Source organism: Mustela erminea, chromosome 10 (assembly GCF_009829155.1).
Source record: "Mustela erminea isolate mMusErm1 chromosome 10, mMusErm1.Pri, whole genome shotgun sequence".
NCBI classification, from domain to species: Eukaryota; Metazoa; Chordata; class Mammalia; order Carnivora; family Mustelidae; genus Mustela; species Mustela erminea.
Window position 1 is genome coordinate 104298580 of NC_045623.1, and position 19677 is coordinate 104318256.

The 19677-nt window shown below is 48.4% G+C and overlaps 2 long non-coding RNA genes across 4 annotated transcripts; both read left to right on the forward strand.

Annotated features, from left to right (window-relative positions):
- Window positions 1–7774: 7774 nt before the first annotated feature.
- Window positions 7775–8640, forward strand: LOC116568266. The gene is made up of 3 exons (XR_004276532.1): window positions 7775–7937; window positions 8333–8426; window positions 8623–8640. It is a non-coding gene; the product is annotated as an uncharacterized LOC116568266 (long non-coding RNA).
- A 4055-nt stretch (window positions 8641–12695) lies between these two features.
- Window positions 12696–13813, forward strand: LOC116567882. 3 transcript variants are annotated; one of them, XR_004276400.1, is made up of 4 exons: window positions 12696–12897; window positions 13074–13143; window positions 13225–13382; window positions 13608–13813. It is a non-coding gene; the product is annotated as an uncharacterized LOC116567882 (long non-coding RNA). The 3 variants fall into 3 exon arrangements; XR_004276398.1 differs by lacking the exon at window positions 13074–13143; XR_004276399.1 differs by lacking the exon at window positions 12696–12897 and having other exon boundaries at window positions 13020–13143.
- The last annotated feature ends 5864 nt before the right edge of the window (window positions 13814–19677 follow it).

Consider the following 19677-nt stretch of genomic DNA (forward strand, 5'->3'; position numbering starts at 1 on the left):
TATTTTGCTGGCGTCAAGTTTTCAATTGGTCCCGGCCAAACTCGGTCCAAGCTCCTCCTCCTGCCTGCCTGCCCCCCCCCCCCCGACTTACCCACTGCCTCCATCCTCTGCGGCGCCCGGGCAGAAACCACCGGAACCTCCCCTTTCCCTTCCACAGTGAACTGGGTTTCCGCTCTGTCATTGCCCTACGCCGAGTGCGACTGCAGTCAGGAGGACCTCGGCTGAACTCCTGGCACTGCTGCTCCCATACTGTGTGGCCACAAGCAGCGGCTTCACTCCCGTAAGCCTCAGCCGCTTCGTCTGGAAGATGGGGTGAGAGCCGACCTGCCGCTTAGGTAGAGTAAGGCAGCAGGTGCTCAGCATGTCCAAAGGGGGAGCTGCGGTTAGCCTCCTTATCACCATTATCACCCTCTGGTGCTCTCTGGCCTTGACAATGGGTCAGGCGCAGCTCCAGGCCACTTACGGCTCTGATATGACCTCCAAACCCACCCCCACCTTCCGCCTTTCCCGGCCTGAATGTCACTGTGCCGCCGGGATGACCTCTCCATGGCATGTCTGCAGTGTGTCACTTCCATCAAGCCTCTTAATGGTTCCCAGTCACCAGCAAACTAGAGCCCGAATTGTCCCAGCACAGTTTCCACCATCCTGTGTCTCCTTCCAGCCTGGGCCACTCCTCCGCTGTACCCTGCCCAGACCGGCATCCCTCTCTCTGTCTCTGCATTAGCTTCTGTCTGTCTGCTCGCTTTCCCACCTCTCCGTGATGGCCCCGCCACTGCGACAACACCGTTCCCCAGCACCCCCAGCCTGGCTCAGACTGCCTCCTGGAATGGCCGTCTCCCACAGGCTTCTGGAACATTCTACTCCCCTCCCCCAAGCCCCACACGTGGTGTGCCCTTCTCTGCATCACATGCAGGGCGACACTGGGCCCTTCTTGACAGCAGATGCCCTTTTCGTTCACCGCTGCCCCCACCACCCCCGTGCCCCCAGCTCCTGCCACAAACCCTCCATGTTTGTTTTTTAACTGCACTGTTAATAAATAACATTCTTCTGGGAGTAGATGTACAAAAGTTTACCCACAGGCCAAAGGTTTTACAGCGATGGTTTACCTGGCTTGAGACTTACTCTGAGATGAAAAGGGCAAAGAATGGCAAAGCCCCCCCCCCCCCGCCTCTCAGGGGAGATGATGTGTCCGTGGACGCCCCACACACGTGCGCTGGGATGCGTGCACGCAGGGACGGTCCCGGTGCGGGGTTTCGTGCTGGTGGGGGGAGCATGGAACATACGTTGTCTGTCTTTCTGAGCCCCTCGAGGCAAGAGAGCAGACGTAGGGAGGCTTGCCCACTCTCCCTCTGGGGCAGGTTAAGAGCCGCCCTACAAAGGGAGGGGTGAGGCTGAGCGCGCCGCCTTGCTTTCCCAGAGGCATGTAAGTTTCAAGAAAATCTGTTTCGTCCTGTTGAGAAAGATGATGCAATGCGTCTAGAAAGGAAGTGGGGAGTTGCCTACTACTACAAGCTAAGGAATGTCACGTCGCTGGAGTGCTTTCCACATTCCCAGAAATATGCCTTGGTTAAAAAGGAGGTGGGTGACTCAGTGTTGCCCTGGCTTTGGACAGATGAACCACGGATTTATAATGAGGACAGGCTGGCGGAAAGCGCCCGTTGGTGTGAGTTGCCAAGACCACGGGCGGTGTGTCCCTGCACCTGGGGGCTGCTGTGGCCCTGGGCGTGTGGGGCCGAACCCAGGAAGCCCAGCACAGTTTTCTGAAAGGAGGAGTAAGAGGCCCTCCTCTGTCTGCCTTGCGGTTCCAAACTATATTCATGTGCCTAACCAAACTCCCTGAGTTCAGACATGGTTCTGATTATTTGCTCTGCAGAACTGGGGGTGTGTGCCAGGTATGGGGGGGGCGTGTCTATCCTTAGAACAGGTTCCCGTAATATGATTCTTCTCTTCTTTTCAGAGAAATTGGAGCTTTATTCTAACTTGGCTATTCCTTCATATTTCCTCCCTCCCTCATTCTCCAGATGAAACCTTTTTCTAGGTAGAAAGACCTGGAAAATTAGTGCAAAGGCAAGAATTTGGCAACTGTGTCTGAAAATGAAGCCTATGCTGTGCAGGAGTTCTATGATGTTCTAGAAACCAGCCCCCTGGTCCTTCCTACCCGCCTGGCCACCGGGCTAATGAGCCGTGAGCCGGGACCAGTGGCTAGCTTGCACTGCAGAGGCTCTGGGCTTTCCGGGGGTCTCCTCTGAGCCGCAGTCCCCATGCACCCCGTCCGCATCCGGCCAGCCTCTCAGCAGTGACCGTTCCAGGGCCTGGAGCCAGACGCAATGCTGAGCTGTGGGCGCCTCCCAGGCTCTGTTTACAAACTTCTACTTCCAAACACACATTTAGAGAGAAATCTGGAAGAGAGAAATCTTGGGCAGATTGCCCAAGGTTGCGAATAGGAAGAACCTCACTTCCACTAAAGGCAAGGAAGAGCAACACCAGCTCCGAAAAATCCTTGAGATGCCACCAAACAAAAACTAGTGACCAGAGGCCGGGAAGGAGGCAGGTGGATGACTGAGCCCTTCCCACCGTGCAGCCAGCGGAGACGGCTCCTAAACTCACGATCACGGAAACTCCCTGCTCCGTGCCTCGATGCTTTTTGTTTGTGTGGCTACTCAATCAATACAGAGACAGCCTTTCTGTATCACCCACCTTGGTGGGTGGATTTAGCACGGTGACATGGGATCCAGAGGTCGAAGGCTTGGAGCTGGACAGGTGGTTTCCGGCTCCCCATTTTCCGGCTGTGAAAGTCAGACCCCATTATTTAGCCTCCCTGGTTTGACTCTCTACATTTAAGGCTTAGAAATAACGACAGCCCCCATCCCACAGTGTTGTGAGTAGGACATAATAATGTCCTAATTTTGTAAAGTGCCCACAACGGTGCCTGGCACACATGCACCAATGCTTGGCAAGTCAATAGATGCCAAGATTCCCTCCTCGGGGAGCGCTTATTACCAGGTGGTGCTTTTCCGTGCGGGGGTCTCCATCCCAGGCCTTTGCGGCCTCAAGTCTTGCCCCATGGAGTCTCAGGGTTCGATCCCACAGCTCTACCAGAACTGAGTGTGAAATGACAGAGCCCAGCAAAGAGCAAGGGAAGTCAGAGCCCAGGTGAGACTCAGAAGGCACAGAAGGGAAGGTCCGCCATCAAAGATGCTGTCCTGAAACAGCGAAGCTTGCACGTTCGTTCCGAGTGAAAGATTCAGATGATGGGGAGGGGCAGTTTGCAGCCCCACATCCCGGAGGAGTGTGCCTTCTAAGGGGAAATCAACTTTTAGAAACTCTATTCTTCACCTCTTCCAAACACCTGCTGGAACAGAGTGCTGCCGAGATCTGTCATTGCCTGGGTCATGATGGGCAAGAGCTGGAGACCCCCCCGATCCCGGGAAGACTGGAGGGAAGAAAGCTGGACACTTAAACTGCATCCCCACCGCGGCCTGAGGCCGTCACCTGGGGCCGTCATACCTCTGCTGCCTGGTTGTGTCGCGGTGAGACACCCGGGGCCCCGTGCTCAGAGGTGACCCACGCATGGGGTTTAATGCTCTGCAATCCTGGTCTTGAACTTAATAATTTAATCCTTGACTTTGTGGTTTGTAAGTGAAGTTCCATGGGGGTGATGGGGCATGTGTCGGGGACTTGAAGCTTCACATGCAGCCATGCCTGCCCCCTTCCCTGTCCTCGGGTGTCCCTGGGGGACCAGATCCCCTTCTCTGTCTCTGTCGAGAGACCACTGACACCCCCTGCCCCCAGTGGGACCTAGCCCAGGGGACTTGGAACATCGCCCTCAACACACACACACACACACACACACACGCACGCACACACAGAGTCTCAGGGCAGGGATCCCACACATGCTGGCCTGGGGCTTATGCTCCCAGTGAGGTCTGCACAGATCTCCTCTCCTCCCGTCCGAGGGAGAATACGCATTAAATAGCCAAAAAAGAAAAAAGGAGAGAGAGAGAGAGAGAGAGAAAACAAAATATATAAAGCCAGGTTGGGAGAGACCACAGGAAAAAAAGCCGAGCTTTTTTTCTGCTTTTGGAAAAAGGAGTCTTGCCCTGTTGTTTGACCCTGGGGCCCCCAAATGATGTAGCAGCCTTGCCTCTGGCCCTCCCTGTCTCTGATGTGTATATCTCACCTCAGCAGGAGACACCAGCCCGGTGGACAAGGTCAAGTTCCTACATTTTGGAGTTTTGTCTGTTACAAAGCAGAGGGCAAGCTCTCCTGTCATTCGGGGGATGCTGAGCGGGGCCACCGGACCCACTCTGTGGGGGCTTCGTAATTCTGGGGGCTTGGAGTCCTGGGGGCTTGTCACCTGCCCCAAGCCCGACTTCCTTGACTTGTGAGGATAATAGGCAGTGTGAGTTTCAAGATCTTTTCTGTCTCTAAAAATATCTTATGGTTCTGGGTACATGATACAACCCATTTCCTGGGAAATGGCTCATTTTCTGTGAAAATCCAGTGCAATAGATAACAGATCTTCCAGTATCCTGGCAACAAAGATTTTTTTTTTTTTTTTTAAATAGCTACTGGTGGTGGGCAATCAATGGAAAAGGACCTGTGTTTGAGGTGCTGTTCCATGATCCAGATTGATTGAGAAATGTCATGGCAGCTCAGACCTGGGCTTGGTGGATGGTGGAGGGGAGGTTAGTAAGCTCTGCTTCTGCCGCTGGGCAAGGTGGCATAGGAAGGTGAGGCATAAATCAGAAATAGAAAAATTACTGAAACTCTCTCTGTGACTATGTGCTGCAATTTTTGCTCTCCTTAAAAAATTTCATTATTGGGGGCTCTGGCGGGCTCCTTCGGCAGATCATGGCGACTCTTGGTCTTGGGTTTGTGAGTCTGAGCCTCACGTTGGGTGTAGAGATGACTTAAAAATAAAATCTTTTTTAAAAATTACTAAAATAAAAGTGGGGGGGGGCTCCCAGGTGGCTCAGTCATTAAGAATCTGCCTTCAGCTCAGGTCATGATCCCAGGGTTCTGGGATTGAGTCCCACATCCGGCTCCCTGCTTAGCGGGAAGCCTGCTTCTCCCTCTCCCATTCCCCCTGCTTGTGTTCCATCTCTCTGTGTGTCTTTCTCTTTGTGTCAAATTAATAAACAAAATCTTAAAAACATTAAAAATAAGTAAAAAAATAAAAATTTTATTACTGGGAAGTGTTGTTCTCCAAAAGACCAGAGAAATATATCTAGAAAGGGTAAAAGGAAGTTCCAGATTGGTGGCTGAAGTGTCCCCTTCCAGATCAGCACAGAAGTCCACAGTCACCCAGGAAAGAAGGTCCCCGCCCTCGTCCACATCTCTGGTATAAAAATGTCCGCCACAGAGCTGTTGGGAACATTGCACTCCGACTGTGTCCCCGCAAAACCTTTCCTGGGTTGCAGTTGAACAACTCAGCCCGTCCGAACTGACGTGGGGAGTGTGGGCCACATCTCCAGTCTGAGACCTTTTCCTCTCCCCAGATCGGTGGCAGATAATGTTTTAACCATAAGAAGGAGACTCGTATTCAGCATTCCTGACTTGTTTTTATTTCTCCCTACAGTGGGATGGAGAGTCTAAGAAACAGTGTTATCACCTTGTTAAATGTGCCCATAAATTTTTAAATGCAGGAGAGAAAGTTCATACACACACAGGGACCTGCAGTGTTTGCCTGTGAGATTTCCGGATTGTGACAAATACTTCCTATCCTTGAGACCGCTTTTATGTGTGTGCTCAGGAAAGGGTTTTGATGACACGGAGGATCTCACCATTTCTAGCTGGCGTCTCCCAGCTGGATGAGTTACCCTTCGTGGCGTCGATCTTTGCCTTGTTATGTGCCAGAGACCGGCTTTCTGCGCAACAGCGTTCTGCAACAGCTTCCCGGGCTCCAGTGGGCAAAATCGTCTTTTAGGATAGAGCATGGCTGGGATTTCAGAAATCCCGTTCCTTCAGAGCGTCAGGGCTGACCCAGGAAAAGGACCAAAGAATACAAGGGGGAGATTATCATCAGGAAAATTTACAAAAGGCCACAAAGATTTTGTGATAACCGCAGATGCTTAAAACGGTTAAAAATCACACATGCTGTTACTGCTTCAGGTTCAAACTCTTTCCTGTGACGGTGCAATTAGCGGAGAAGGAATTTCCTCCTTTCCTCTGAACGAAGCTAGGCGGCAGGTCCAAGATGTCTTGAGAGAAAGCGAGAAGACAGCAGCTTCCCTTTCAGCGAACAGGAACTTCTAATTTCAGACCAGATGCAGCGATCTGCGGCAAATGTTTGACGGAAAGCAACAAGTAACTAACTCCCTTCTCTTCAAAGATGTGATCGGTAAAGACCCCAAGGGTTCCAGGGCCAGGCTTCTCCCCGCTGTTCACACATTCTAGAAAAATAACTCAACCTGCCGATACATGAGTTTTTCCCAAATGCAAAATCAGAAGAAAATATCTTAACCCATTTTGCAGAATTATTGCAGGGAAAGCACAACCATGAGCAACATGTGAGAAGGGCTTGACTTGGAGCTAATTGTTAACATAAATGACTAAGCTCGCCAGGCTGTGGGGGGAAGCCTGACTGGGGTAAAGTTGCAGCCTCTCGGCCCATTCACCTGTATGGGATCTCTTGTCCAGCATTAGTAAATGTCCCCTTGGGGGTCCTTAGTGACATAAAAGCCCATGGAAAGCAGAAGGTGCATCATGCCAGAGTCTGAACTTTTGATGGGAAAACTGGTACTTCTGAGCACTCTCTTAGCCCATCAGAGAAATTCTTTTTATTTTATTACATACACAGTTTCCTCTTTCCCTTGATCATCAATCAGAACCTTTTCCAGCTAAAAGGAGGGTTAGGGATATTCTAGTTTTTCCTCATTGGACCAACCCCAGGTCCCAGAGCTGAGCGGCGGTGCCGAGCTTGCTGACTCAGAGCACGGTTCAGAGGGATCACTGAGCTCAGCTCAAGGGCAGCCCCGCACCACCCGCTATGTGCGCTATTCCCACCGTAAGAGCTTTCTTCCTTGGACTCGGCTGCAGTGTGTCCTTTTATAGAAACACTCTTGCTGACAGAATGCCACAGGGCCACTCTCAGGATGGGATCCTGGGTCAGTGGATGGAAAAAGTCGGTCAGTCATTGTCTGTGGATTTCCCGAGTTAGCACACTGTGATCTTCCTCCACAATCTTATGAAACAGGCATCCGCGGAAAATGCGGGTGAGAAGTGTAAGCAACTTCTCCCAATGGTGGGAGGTCAGGCCTGAAGCCCAAAATCCAAGGCTCCCCCTCTTGTTCCTCCCCCCAAGGCATTCTCAGAGAAACTGTCTAGGACAGTGGCCGAGGCAAGCACTTGGCCTCAAGGGGGAGGTCAGGGCTGGACTCTTGAAACCAGAGGGTAGGCTTGAAGGAACAGGCAAGAAGCCAGCTCCCAGACCCCGTGCACAAGGGGGGCAGAGCTAAGTGGATGCCAAGGCTGGGGACGTGGGCCCCACAGTGGCACGTTTCGCTTGCCCTCTGCCCTGAGCAAACCCTGCCCCGGTTACTTGTTGACGGATGGGGCCTTGCCTCTGGGATGTAGTGGCCCTTCTGACTTCCACCAGAATGTTTCGTGCTGAGTCAACGCCTTGCAAAGTCCTTTCAGCACATAACAGCTGGTCACTGAGCCGGGGCAAGGAACACCATTCCCCCCAACCCCCGCCCCGCCCCGGACACCCAGCGAGGTTACAAGCAGGGGACCCAGGCAGCCCGGCTGCAAGCCTGCCTCCCCCCACTTCCCAGCCGCATCAGTTTGGGCAGGTCTTGAAGCGTCGGTGTGTCTCCGTTCCTTCATCTGTAAAACGGAGCACGTGGTAGAGGATAACGGGACCCGTCTCGTGGGGCTTGGAACAGGAAACGAGTTAGTCCACCCGAAAGTGCTTGGAGTGGACCTGGCACATAGTAGGTGCTCAGCCCGGATGGCTATCATTGGTTTCTTTCTCTCTTTCTCTTTTAAAGATTTTTTTATTTATTTGAGAGAGAGAGAGAGAGAGAGAGCCAGCACTAGCGCAGAGGGAGGAGACCCCTCCCTGCTGAGCAGGGACCCTGATGCGGGGCTCGATCCCAGGACCCTGCGATCATGTCCTGAGCTGAAGGCAGATGCTTAACGGACTGAGCCACCCAGGCGCCCCTGTCTCTGGGTTCTGAACACATGGATCATGGCCCCGGGCAGCGATCCCCGGTCCCCTGCAGGGACCTCACCAGGACCTCACCCAGACGGAGGACACGCTGTGATCTGAGTCAGGCCATTCCATTTCTGGACTGCTCTGACTAAGAACTTTCTTCCTTGTGTTCAGCCAAGTCCACCTCCCTGCGACTCCCACTCACCGATCCCAGCTCTGCCAGAAGGCAAATGTCAAAAAAATATTCTTGAAAGAGAGGACATAGAAGGTAAATAATAATGAAAGACTCGGGTTGAGGAATTACAGTCTCTCTCCCAAACGTCCCCACAGCGAAGCCCAGCCTGAGGGGGTGGGGGGGTAGTCAGTCCTTTGAGTTAAGTTTGAAAACCAGCAGAAGTTCTTCGTGCTTCTGTGCTTCCTTCAGAAATGCACAAGACAGGTTCTTTCTCCATTTTTTTTTTCAGACCCAAGTATGCTGTCAGACCGCCATGGGATCAAGTGAAAAGTCACTCCAAATGTACAAAGGTGACAGTCACAAAGGCTACAGAGCCGTGACCTGACCTCACTTCATACGTGCTGTCTACCCCGTAATCACCGTGCACTGGGGGTGTGCCCTGGGGAGGTGGTGACGCAGGGCAAGTCTCCTGTTTGCACAGCCTTTCTAGAATCACGTGTAAAATCACGGCCCATGTGTCCCTCTTTCCCGCCTTTGGTGGCGTGTACTACGCTGTAAGATGAGGGCACACATCTTTTTCTGTGTAGATTGGACAGTTCAGCTCCCCAGTGACTCCTGTTAAAAAGGATTTGAAATGGAGTTTTTCAGTGTTGAGAGTTGAGAAGGTTCTGGAGACCCACTACCCCCCACTGTGAGTATACGGAGCACGACTAAGCCACATACACAGAAAGGACACGGACGGTGAGCCCAACGCTCTGTGCTTCCCACCACGGTAACAATGTCCATGTGAGGGTGAATCCGAGAGATGAGATAAAGCGACGGCGTGCAGCAAACGATGTGAGAGGCAAGCTGGAGACGGAGGGCTTGTGTGCTCTTCTGTATGATCAGACATCGTGGAGGCTTCCACAGGTTGGATCAGACTTCCACAGGTTGGCCCCCGGAGAAGGTGGGTGTGTATGAGTCTATTTCTGTGCATGTTTGCTGTCTTTTGTAATTAAAAAAAAAATTTTTTTTTAAATGTTTTAAAAGCATAAAACATTTAAAATATTCCAAAAAAAAAATGGCTTGAGCATTTCAAGAATAAATTAGTGAAAACTCAGGACACGTGTTGGCGACCCCCATCTGTTTCAGGTGGGGCAGGAGTGACTTTGGTCCATAGCTCTTGGTGGTAGAAGTGTCACATAATGTTCCCAAACCAAAGAGGACCCGGCTCTGAGCATTATGGGGTCAGGCAGCTGGCAGATCAGTCATTGGTAGGGGACCGTGTGTCCTCCAAGGGCTCCTCCAAGAACCCAGGCTGAGCAGTGGACCCCAGCTCTCCAAAGCTTTCCAAGGACTTGACCCCAGAGACCCTCCAAGTCCTTCTCAAGGTCAAAGGGCCCTCTCTCCACTCCCGGTAGGCCTGACCCAAAGCCCCACAAGGTCCCCCCGCACACGGAAACTTTCTGCCACGTTTCCTGGTCACTTGGGGTGAGCCTCCCTCTTTTGCCACTGGGACAATCCATTTTATCTCCCTCCTCAAGCCTAAAACAGAAAAGCTTCTTAGTACCCCACTCCCTCCAGTGGGCACTGTAAGGAGCTCAGACCTCCTGGATTCAGCAGGGGGTTTGGGAAGGAAATGGTCTACACTCCCCTGGTGCCTTTGCCAGGGAGGAACCCACAGAGGCAAACAGACACCCAGGATGTGGGTCTGTCCCTCAACCTCAGCAGCTCACATGAGTGAGGGCTGGGGGTGCTTAGAAGGCCACGTGATCACTCCCTGTCTGAGTCTCCCGTGACCACCCAGAGTGTGTCTTCTGGGTAGGACGGTCCTATCGGCGCCCCCTGGAGTCAGGCTTGGAGATGGGGGGTACATCAGCCTGGGTTCCATGCGGCTCACAAAGAAAAACTTGTGTTTGCCTCAGACACATTTGTGTTCCCAGTGTTTTAAACATTAACTGGCACCAATGCCATCTCCTCCCTCTAGGTCAATCCTTCATCCCTTGGAATCAGGCACAAACAAGTGGAGTCCCAGTGGCCTCCCGACCTGATTCCAGGGACCCCTCTCTCGCGAGGCTGAGCTCCCCAGGCCTCTGGAGCACAGCGGCGTCTGGCTCACCTCCTGCTCCTTCCTCCTCCTGCCTCGAAATGCATGGCCCACGAAGCCGGGGCCAAAGGTTCTGGCCTTGGACCTCTGTCCCCCCCGCCCTCCTGGGTCACAACCGCTAGTTTGCTGAGGGCATGAACTTTCTCCTGAATGAACGAGGGGCATTGAGTCAGCATGCAGCTGGCCCTCCTGGGCACCCGGACCCTCCCTGGCTCCACATCGCTGCCCAGGGGTCCCCTCCTCATTCACCCAGCCCCTCGGGGGTCCTCCCCCGGCTCCCAAGTCACAGACGCCCCGGGGAGGGGGAGGGAACACAGGGCTGGCCGCCCCACCAGGTCATCCTCTGACCCACCTGCCACTTTCTTTCTCACAAGTGCCCAGCTCCTACCATCGGAGCCTTTTGTTTGACGGCCACTACCTCTCTCCGTCTCCCTGCATTTGGCTGGGGGAAATTGAGCCCGTGGGAGGGACTCCCCTCGACGGTGCCATGCACCCCTGCCTGTGAGGTTGCCGAATCGAGGGGCTTGGCAAGGTGCTCGCTCAGCTCCACACGCGCTCCTGGGAGCCTCCCATTTCTCCTGGGCGCCCCCACCACCTTGGATACAACCCAGTGTTGCTGCCCCTGCCTAGACTCTGTCTCCAGCAAGTGTTTACTGAGCACCTGCTGCACGCCGGGCATAGACAGCTGGACAGTGTCACAGAGGTGACGGAACTCTGGACTGGATGGTAGCTTTCTGTTTATGCGACGTTTCCGGATTTGGGCCGTTGTGTTGCGCTTGTGTACAAGAATGTTTTAGGGAAGTACACAGAACACGCTGCCTGTGACTTACTCTCAGATGGTTCAGGGAAAATAGGAACGTGTGTGTGTGTGTCCATATGTGACTGTGGGTGTGTGATTTGCGTGGGCATGTGTGCATACGTGCGTGTGTGTACATGTGTGTACGTGTGCATGCACGTGCGTGTGGTGGGGGCGTCTGTGTAGAGATTGCTGGAAAGGGAGAGAGACAATGATACAGCAAACAAGCAAAGTGTGAGGATGACTCCTAAGTCCTCACCAGCTGGGTTATTATGCCAGCCCCGCATGCAGAATTGCTTGGTACAGGACACCTCCTGGGTACCCCACTGTTAACTAGGATGCACGACCCCAAATCGCTTTTTCCCCTTTGTCCCAGCGACCTCACTTTGCCCAGGGCCCCCACCCCCCACCCCCAGGCTCCAGCTCCCTCTCCTCCTTCCCTTCATTCAAGTGGCAGGCAGGTCTTCCTGCTTCCTCTGACCGGCTCCTCTGCATCTCCTTTTCTGTTGAGCACACAGAACCCCCACCAGGATTGCTCCAACGGCCTCCCACCAGGGCTCGTGTCCCCCAGGCTGAGCACCTGCCGTTCAGTGACATTTGCAACCAGCCCAGCTTCCTGTAACTCAAGAACACACTCCAAAGCATCCATTCCTCTGCCATCTCTGATTTTTTTTTTCTCACAAATATTTGTTTCATCTTCCAGTTTTCTCAAAAGTCCTTGGAAGCAGGCATTGCTCCAACCCGGGACATGGCTTGTCCCGTCTGGGGTGCCGTGCATGTGGCCGGATGCCTGGCTGCGGGAGTGTAATAGACACCTAATCCATTAATGACTTTTTCCTTATTTCTGAGTGATTCAGCGATACCAGTGCTCACCTTACGTATTTGGAGTCATAATGAAAGAGAATAAAGGACAAGATCAGGGCCCTAGGGCTGCTTGGGGTCCTGCCCCAGGGTGCCCCGATGTCAGGGACAATAGTCCTTGGGATCTCTCACAAGGTTCTGCCGAAATCTGGCCTGGAAGAACTAAAGGCCAATTCTGGGCAGCTCTGTATTTTCATGTTCCTGACTGAAAGCATTTAAAAACTCAAGATAGGGGTTTTAGAACATAGATTTATTTCTATAAATGTTCCAAAGCTTAACCCAGTTTAAAACACACTCCCAAATTGGGTGCTGCCTCTTAGATTTCTTATTTCCCAGCCCCAAACATGTATTTTTTAGTATCGCCACAAACAGCAATTGATTCCATTTCTAGCTGCTTCCAAAACAACTCTAATGGCCCAGTCGCTATCCAAACAAGGAAAAGTCCAGGAGGGTGAGCCCCCTTCTGTCATCATCAGAAGCCCAGTCATCCAGTTACCCGTCTCACAGCAGCCCTGATCCCCTATATTTAATTCCTTGTTTCTTGATATTTCATAACTTCAGTTCATAAAAGAGAGCATGATGTCATGCCTAATAAATGCCAAAGGAGGCTTTTCGAGAAGTGACACCAAACCGAGCAGGATACCGGAGCCAAGTTTGCTCAGGCAAGGGCTCAGGTATCCGTCGTCATGTAAGTTTTCATCTGGGAAGCTGGTTCATAAACAGGGTTTGAAGAGGTTTTGATCTCTCTGAACTTGAAAGCGCTGTGGTTTGAGCCCACACAGGATGGACTCGTGAGACTCTCTGTGTCATTGGGAGAGCAGGTACGAAAACATGCATGTCCTCCCAGAGCCAGTAATATCAGGGACCGCTTCCTGTGAGTGGATTTATTTTTCACTATAATGTAAACTTCCTGTTGCGATTTTAACCGATTTCCTCCAGTCCACTTCTCGGGGGAGACGGTCATCGGTTCGTCATGACCCTCTGAACAATGCTTTAGCCTTTCTATAGGAACATAGCGTGACCGAGCTTTGTTCTGGGGACCATCTGCTTCGATTGTGTTTGTCCAGGTGTGATGTGTTTTATTTCTCCTTAATTCCCGGATTCTCTGTTTACTTTTTGAAATTAGAACATATGCTGTCTATTCACAGATCCGGAGGAAAGAAGAGTGTCTTGGCCATAGGAGGGTGTTCAAATGATGACTTGGGCTCATCAGATGCTAAACTCAAGACAGCTGGCTGAGTGAGCCCCGTGCTATCTCCCCTCAAAGACGATATTTGCAGGAGGAAGAAATCTCAGAGATACTCAGGTCCAACCTTCTCCCGAGTGGGCTTCCATGGAAACCCCAGCCATCCACAGTTATGGTCTTTACAGACATAAGCGAGGGGCAGTTCCAGAATTAACCACATGTTGACTCCCCCTGATTTTCTGCTGAAATAACCTCCTGTCCTCCTTCTGATTTTCTGCTGAAATAACCCAGCAAATGTATCTGGGATGATTCTAGACCCTTCTAACTGCTCCTCTCCCCCACCAGTGCAGCCCCAGGGACCCCTGGCATCGAGGTATCTAGCAGAACACAGGTGACCAGCAGAGAAGGTTCGCTGCTGCAGGGAGTCACACTGTAGCTCAGAAAAGGGTGCCTCCACCAAGGCCAGGGGGCATCAGGCTTCGTGCAGAGATGGCTTGCATCTCACACACCTTCTCCCATCATCTCCCTGGACCACCGAAGAAAAATGAGAATGCAGCTTTAAAATATACACACACACCCCATTTTTGATTGGATCTAAACAGATGACCAGGGACCCAACTAAGTGGCTTTCAAGCTTCCGTTCAACGGTGGGCCTGATAGGTGCTGAATTCTGTTCTAGGGCGAGGAGCAATGTACCTGCTCTCGTGAGCCCAGGCCAGGATGGGCAACGGGGCTGCCAGATAAAAGACTGCAAGGATGTTCTTCTGCCCAGGAACCACACAGAGTTTATCTGAGATTCACATTTAACTGGGTGTCCTGCATTTCCATTTGTTAAATTTGGCAACCCAAAGGAAAGCCTTAGCCTAAAGGCAAGGAAAGAAGGCAGACATGATTAGGGATAGAAAAGGGCTCTCAGAGCCCATAGCGAGGGCCCCCAGCCCAAAGCTAATCAGGATTTCATAAAGCTGTGAGATCCTGAGAAAGCAATCTCCCTTAAAATTTTTTTTAAGTTTCTCCTCTCAACTTTGAATATGTTTTATGCAAATGACCTGATATTGCAAGGCTAGTCATGGTCCCTTCGCCCCTGAGGCTCCGTCTCCCTCCTTCCCCATCCTGCTGATCCTTTGCCCTCTGGGTCCGTTGGGTGTGGCCAGTGGGAGGCACCTGCCTCAGTGACCAGCCCCAGTGCACATCCCACGCCTTGTCAAATACATCCCACCAAGATTTCCCAGTTTGACCAAGCTACCGATTTCTTGCACAGGACTGAACTAACACATTGCTTGCCCAAATTAATCTATTAGTACAGCACAAGGAATCCAAAGTCCCATTAGGACTTCTCATTTTATTTTTTATTTTTTTAAATGGACTAAATTATTATAAAATTTGTTTGGAACAAACGTATGAAGAATAGCCAAAATGTTTTTTATTTTTATTTTCCGGGAGAGTAGTACTAAAAGGGAATTTGCCTCAAAGGTTTTAAGCTCTAGTTTAAAGCTTCAGTAACTAAAATAACAACAGTGAAGAAAAAGCTCAGACACAGACCTGTGTGAATGGGGGAATTGAGTATACGGTAAAAGAGAGAATGTTAAATTATCTTAAGATTATTTAATTAATAGTTTTGAGATAACGGATTCATGATTTGGAAAAAGAGAAAAAGGAATCAGCTAGAACCCTACCTCATATCTTATAGCAAAGTAAATTGTAAATGACTAAAGAGTTAATGTTTAAAAATATATTGTAACATTTGACGAAAGCACAAGTAAATATTGCCATAATGCCAGGATGAGGAAAAGCTTTCTATACCAGAACAAGAAACCATAATTTTAAAAATCCTGAGATTCAAATACATAAATACTTATACTTCTGAATACAAAAACACCATAATCAAATCTAAGGACTGATGACAAGCATATTCTCTGCAAACATTAAAAAAAAAAAAATCACAGGTTAAATTATAAAGAGGTCTTCCAAATCTGTACAAAAAGATGAATTCTCCAATAGGAAAAAAAAAAAATCTGTCTATGTCACAAAGACTGAGACTAACCAGTTTTCTAAACATGGCTGATAGGTTACAAAAAGGTGTTTTATCACATTAGTGATCAAAGATAGTCAAGTTAAAATGGGATTTTTTTTTAGACAATTACATTAAAAAATTTTAAATATGGGAGCCATTGTGGATAATGATATGGGGGGAGGTAGAAAACACACTGGTAGGATCCTTGTGTAAAGGTATTTGGCAATATTTATCAAAGATCTTAGAAAGGTTCACATTTTAGCCTGCAGGAGAAATCCAGGGACAAGTGCACAAAGATACACACGGGTATGAGCTTGGCCACTGCAGCGCTGTGTACGGTTACAAAACCTGAGAGCAGAAACAGTCTCACGGAAGGGGCCAGCGCCACGATTATCAGACTTTTTGCCCATGGAAGGCAGTGTAGGCACTGAAAACGACTGCACTGGCTGACGCGGAGGGATATCTACCATGAGCTGGTACACGAAAATGTAATAGACAAAACCATTCATACTGAATGATCTCTTCTCTTATCTTCCTCCACTTCTTCCTTCTCAAAAAAATCTACTTATTTGCCACTTTGCCCTCACTAGGATGGCTATCGTCGACAGCAAGAAGTGTCGGTGAGGATGTGGGGGAACTGGGATTCTCTTCCTTCGCTGGCGGGAATGCAACCTGGTGCAGCTGTTGACCTAACCCAGTCTGGCTGATAAACGCGGTAAACTATGACCCAGCAATTCCACTCCCGGGCACATAACCAAGAGAAATAAAAGTGTACGTCCAGACAAAAAGGTGTCCACAGACTTCATAGAAGCATTCTTCATAACAGCCAGAAGGAACAATAAAAAGGGTCCATACGCAATTGATGAATGGGTAAGTACAGTGTGGTCCATCCCAGTGATAAGACACCATCTACCATGGGAAGGAATGGAGTACAGATACAGGATGCAACACATGTGGGTTTTGGAAACACGCAGAGTGAAAGAAGCCAGACACAGGAGACAACTAATTCAGTTGATAGGGAATGCTCACAATAGGCAAATCCATGGAGACAGAAGGTTAATTAGCTAAAGGGTACAGGGGCTTTGGGGAGGGATGATAAATTTCTAAAATTAACGGTGGTGATGGTTACACAATTCCACAAATATACTAAAACCTATTGAGTTTGGGGGATGCCTGGGTAAATGGGTGGATTAAATGGCATATGCATAATATTTCAAAAGAGCTGTTACAAATCTATTTGTGTACTGAGGCATGGAAAAAACTTTGGAAAGCATTTTTAATCAAAATGTTGGTAGTGGTTGCCTCTAAGGGTGGGATTATCTTAAATTTCCATTTGTGTACCCTCTAGTATCTTTTGAAGTTTGCCAAAATTGTATAACTATGTAACCAGGAAAATAAAATAAGTCTCTTATCTTTTCAGCACTTGTTTTCAAGCCCTTAGGTCTAAGGATTCCTGCAAGTGGGGACCCCAGTCCACATCCTTATCAGATACGTGCCAGAGCCCCACGTGAACTGTACTTCTGTCCGTCAAAACATCGGAAGCAACTTTTATAATTTTGTTTTTGAAATTATTAGGCTACAAATAACTAATTTATGATTGACTATGACTTTCTCAGCAATCACCATGCAAACTTGGGAGTTTGGATGGAGGAGAAATTAGACAGCCTACAGGTTGCATTCCAATGCGATGAGTTTTTTTATTTTTTAAGATTGTATTTTTACGTAATCTCTACACCCAACGTGAGGCTCAAACTCACAGTCCTGAGATCCAGAGTCGCATGGTCTGCTGACCGAGCCAGCCAAGCACCGCTCCAGTGTGGTGAGTTTTTTTTTTTTTTTTTCCAAACTATAAATTATAAACTAATAATGTTGCATTTCACAGATATTTAAACATTCTTTTTTATTTCACGTTCCCCTCCCCCCACCCTGTATTTAGTAGCCTGTACAATTTTTCATGTCCCCTATATTGCTGAGGCCTGAGCCCAAGGCCTGTGGGGCCAACATCTAAGGCAGGCTTCCTCCCCATTTTCTCACCCAAGGGTATGTCCACATCTGCCCTCAGCACCTAACACAGTGCCTGACAAATGATCTGAATTCACTAAATATCTTTGGATTAATCAATTTATGGGGACTTCAAATCTTTCAAACCTTCCTTATGAAGCACAATTTTATTTAAAAAGTCTTTCCTCCTTTCCAGACCTCCATAGGTAATGGAGGTCCTATGTTTGTGTTCTTCCGTTAAAAACCCTTCTCATTCTCGATAAAGTAATCAAGATGCCTCTTAGTCAGCTGTCTTATTAATGAGACAATTCTGGCTTGTATACTCACTAAAAAAAAAAAAAAAAATTATGATCAGTCTACACCCTGTCCAGTGTCTATATGTCTTTGTCAACACTTACTGGGATAACATTTCATAAATGTTTGACTGATGTAATACGCAGGTAGTATGATTACCCTCTAAATCACACTAGTCATTGTTGTTCATAATGCTAGTGTTACTTAGTCTGTGCTCATCCGTGGTCCCATGTTCTTTCTCTTTCCATCTTGGACCTAGTTATTCCCATTCCAAATGGGAATGATGGCATTTTCTTCTATAACTTCTGTCTTGTAATTTTCTACCAACTTTTATAATTTTTAAGACACAATTAAATTTCATTCCTGGTTTACAGAAATCTTTTCTCCTAGAGGGTCCGTGCATACTGGGCCAGCTGTTGAAGTTCCAGTTATTAAAAACCAATATTGGACCTACCATAAATAACGCTCATAAAGTAAACTTCTGGGATACAACAGAACATCTGAAATTTTATTTTAAATACTCAAGAGTTAGAACTTTTAAAATCTGATCGTTGTATTTTAAAGGCTTAACATTGCAGCGTGGGAAGTTTGTCAGTCTGATGCTGTCTCTCTCTTGTAGGTTCGTTTGCAATGGGCTCACCTTCAGTTGCTGATGGAAAGGCAAATAATGTTTCTTTTTTCTCTAACATCTTCTTCATTTATTCATACTTTTTAATGTGCTTGGCTATGTCTGGAGAGAAGATAATGTACCTTTAATATATTATACATGTGTTTAGGGACTTTTTCTCATGTGAGACTTCGATGTGTTCCATGTAATTTACCCCACAGGACGTGGAGACTTCCCAGATGGGATTTCTCCTGAAAGGTTCATCTTTGGGGTAGATTTTAATATAAATGAAATACAGCTCTTAAATATTTTGCTTCATGTTACGAATGCAAGTCACTGAAGAATTCCACGGTGAGAATTAAAAAACGATCTGATGTCTCTTGTTCTGCCTCGTACAATTATTTACATTTTAACAGACCCTCACAAGGCTCTTCTTAAAGTTATCCAGCTAATACCCTTTCTCTACTCACATCAAGTGTCAACCTATTTCCCTATTCCTTTATTTTTTGAGTGTACTTAATCATTATTTTTGCACACAAAATTAACATCTCTCACATCACCAAAGACTACAGCCTCTTTTTCTCACAATAACAATTATGCATTGATTCTTCAGCTGATGGAATTTTAAGATAAGGAGCAAGTAGAAGATATTTTCTCCAAGGAACATCTAAAACACTCACCCATATTTTGAAAGGGAATACACCAATATTAACACGACATTCGAATTATATTCCTGTTTATATTCCTGAAATGAAGCTGGTGAGTTATGGTGGCAGCTTTTGCGATCACATGCTCAAGGTCAAGGATGCTAGAAATGGTGTGGTTGGAGGCAGGCATTTGGCTCCCCTGCCAAAGCCAAAAGGCAGATTTGGGGAAAATACTAGAGCCAACGCTCAATTCTGGTGCAACCCTATGTCATCAGAGAGCATGGACTTTGGAGCCAGTTAGCCTGGTTTTGAATCCTGGTTCTGTGTAAACTTGAATGAGTTACTTTCTGGGCCTCTGCCTCCTCATCCATAAAATGGGAATAATAGAGTCTCTGCCTCATTGGGTTGTGGTGCTTAAGTGTGTCCGTCATATAGGAAGTACAAGTGTGTAAGTATTTGCTGCCTCTGCTCTTATTATTAACTGGTATGAATGACACTGAACTCATGACGTATTGCTTTTAATGAACTCTCTTCTCAAAATGAAAGAAAAGAGAGAAATCAGGCAAACAAGAAACAAGTGACTGGAGCAGAGACCTTTTGTGTGGCTTAGAAAATTTTGTACGAATATAAAAAACGGAGTTAATCATACTTCCCTATCATTTTTTGCCCCACAGAAAGGATTTTAATTATCTGAAAAAAGATTTAATGACTTTAAGGTGGAAATCGTCAAACATGCGCAAAGGTAGAGAGTGCAGCCACACTCCGCCACACTCCGCCTTCTGGTTTAACGGGGCTCATTTGATCCGAATCCCCAAATCCCTAGCATCACTGGCTGTGTGACAGACAGAGAGG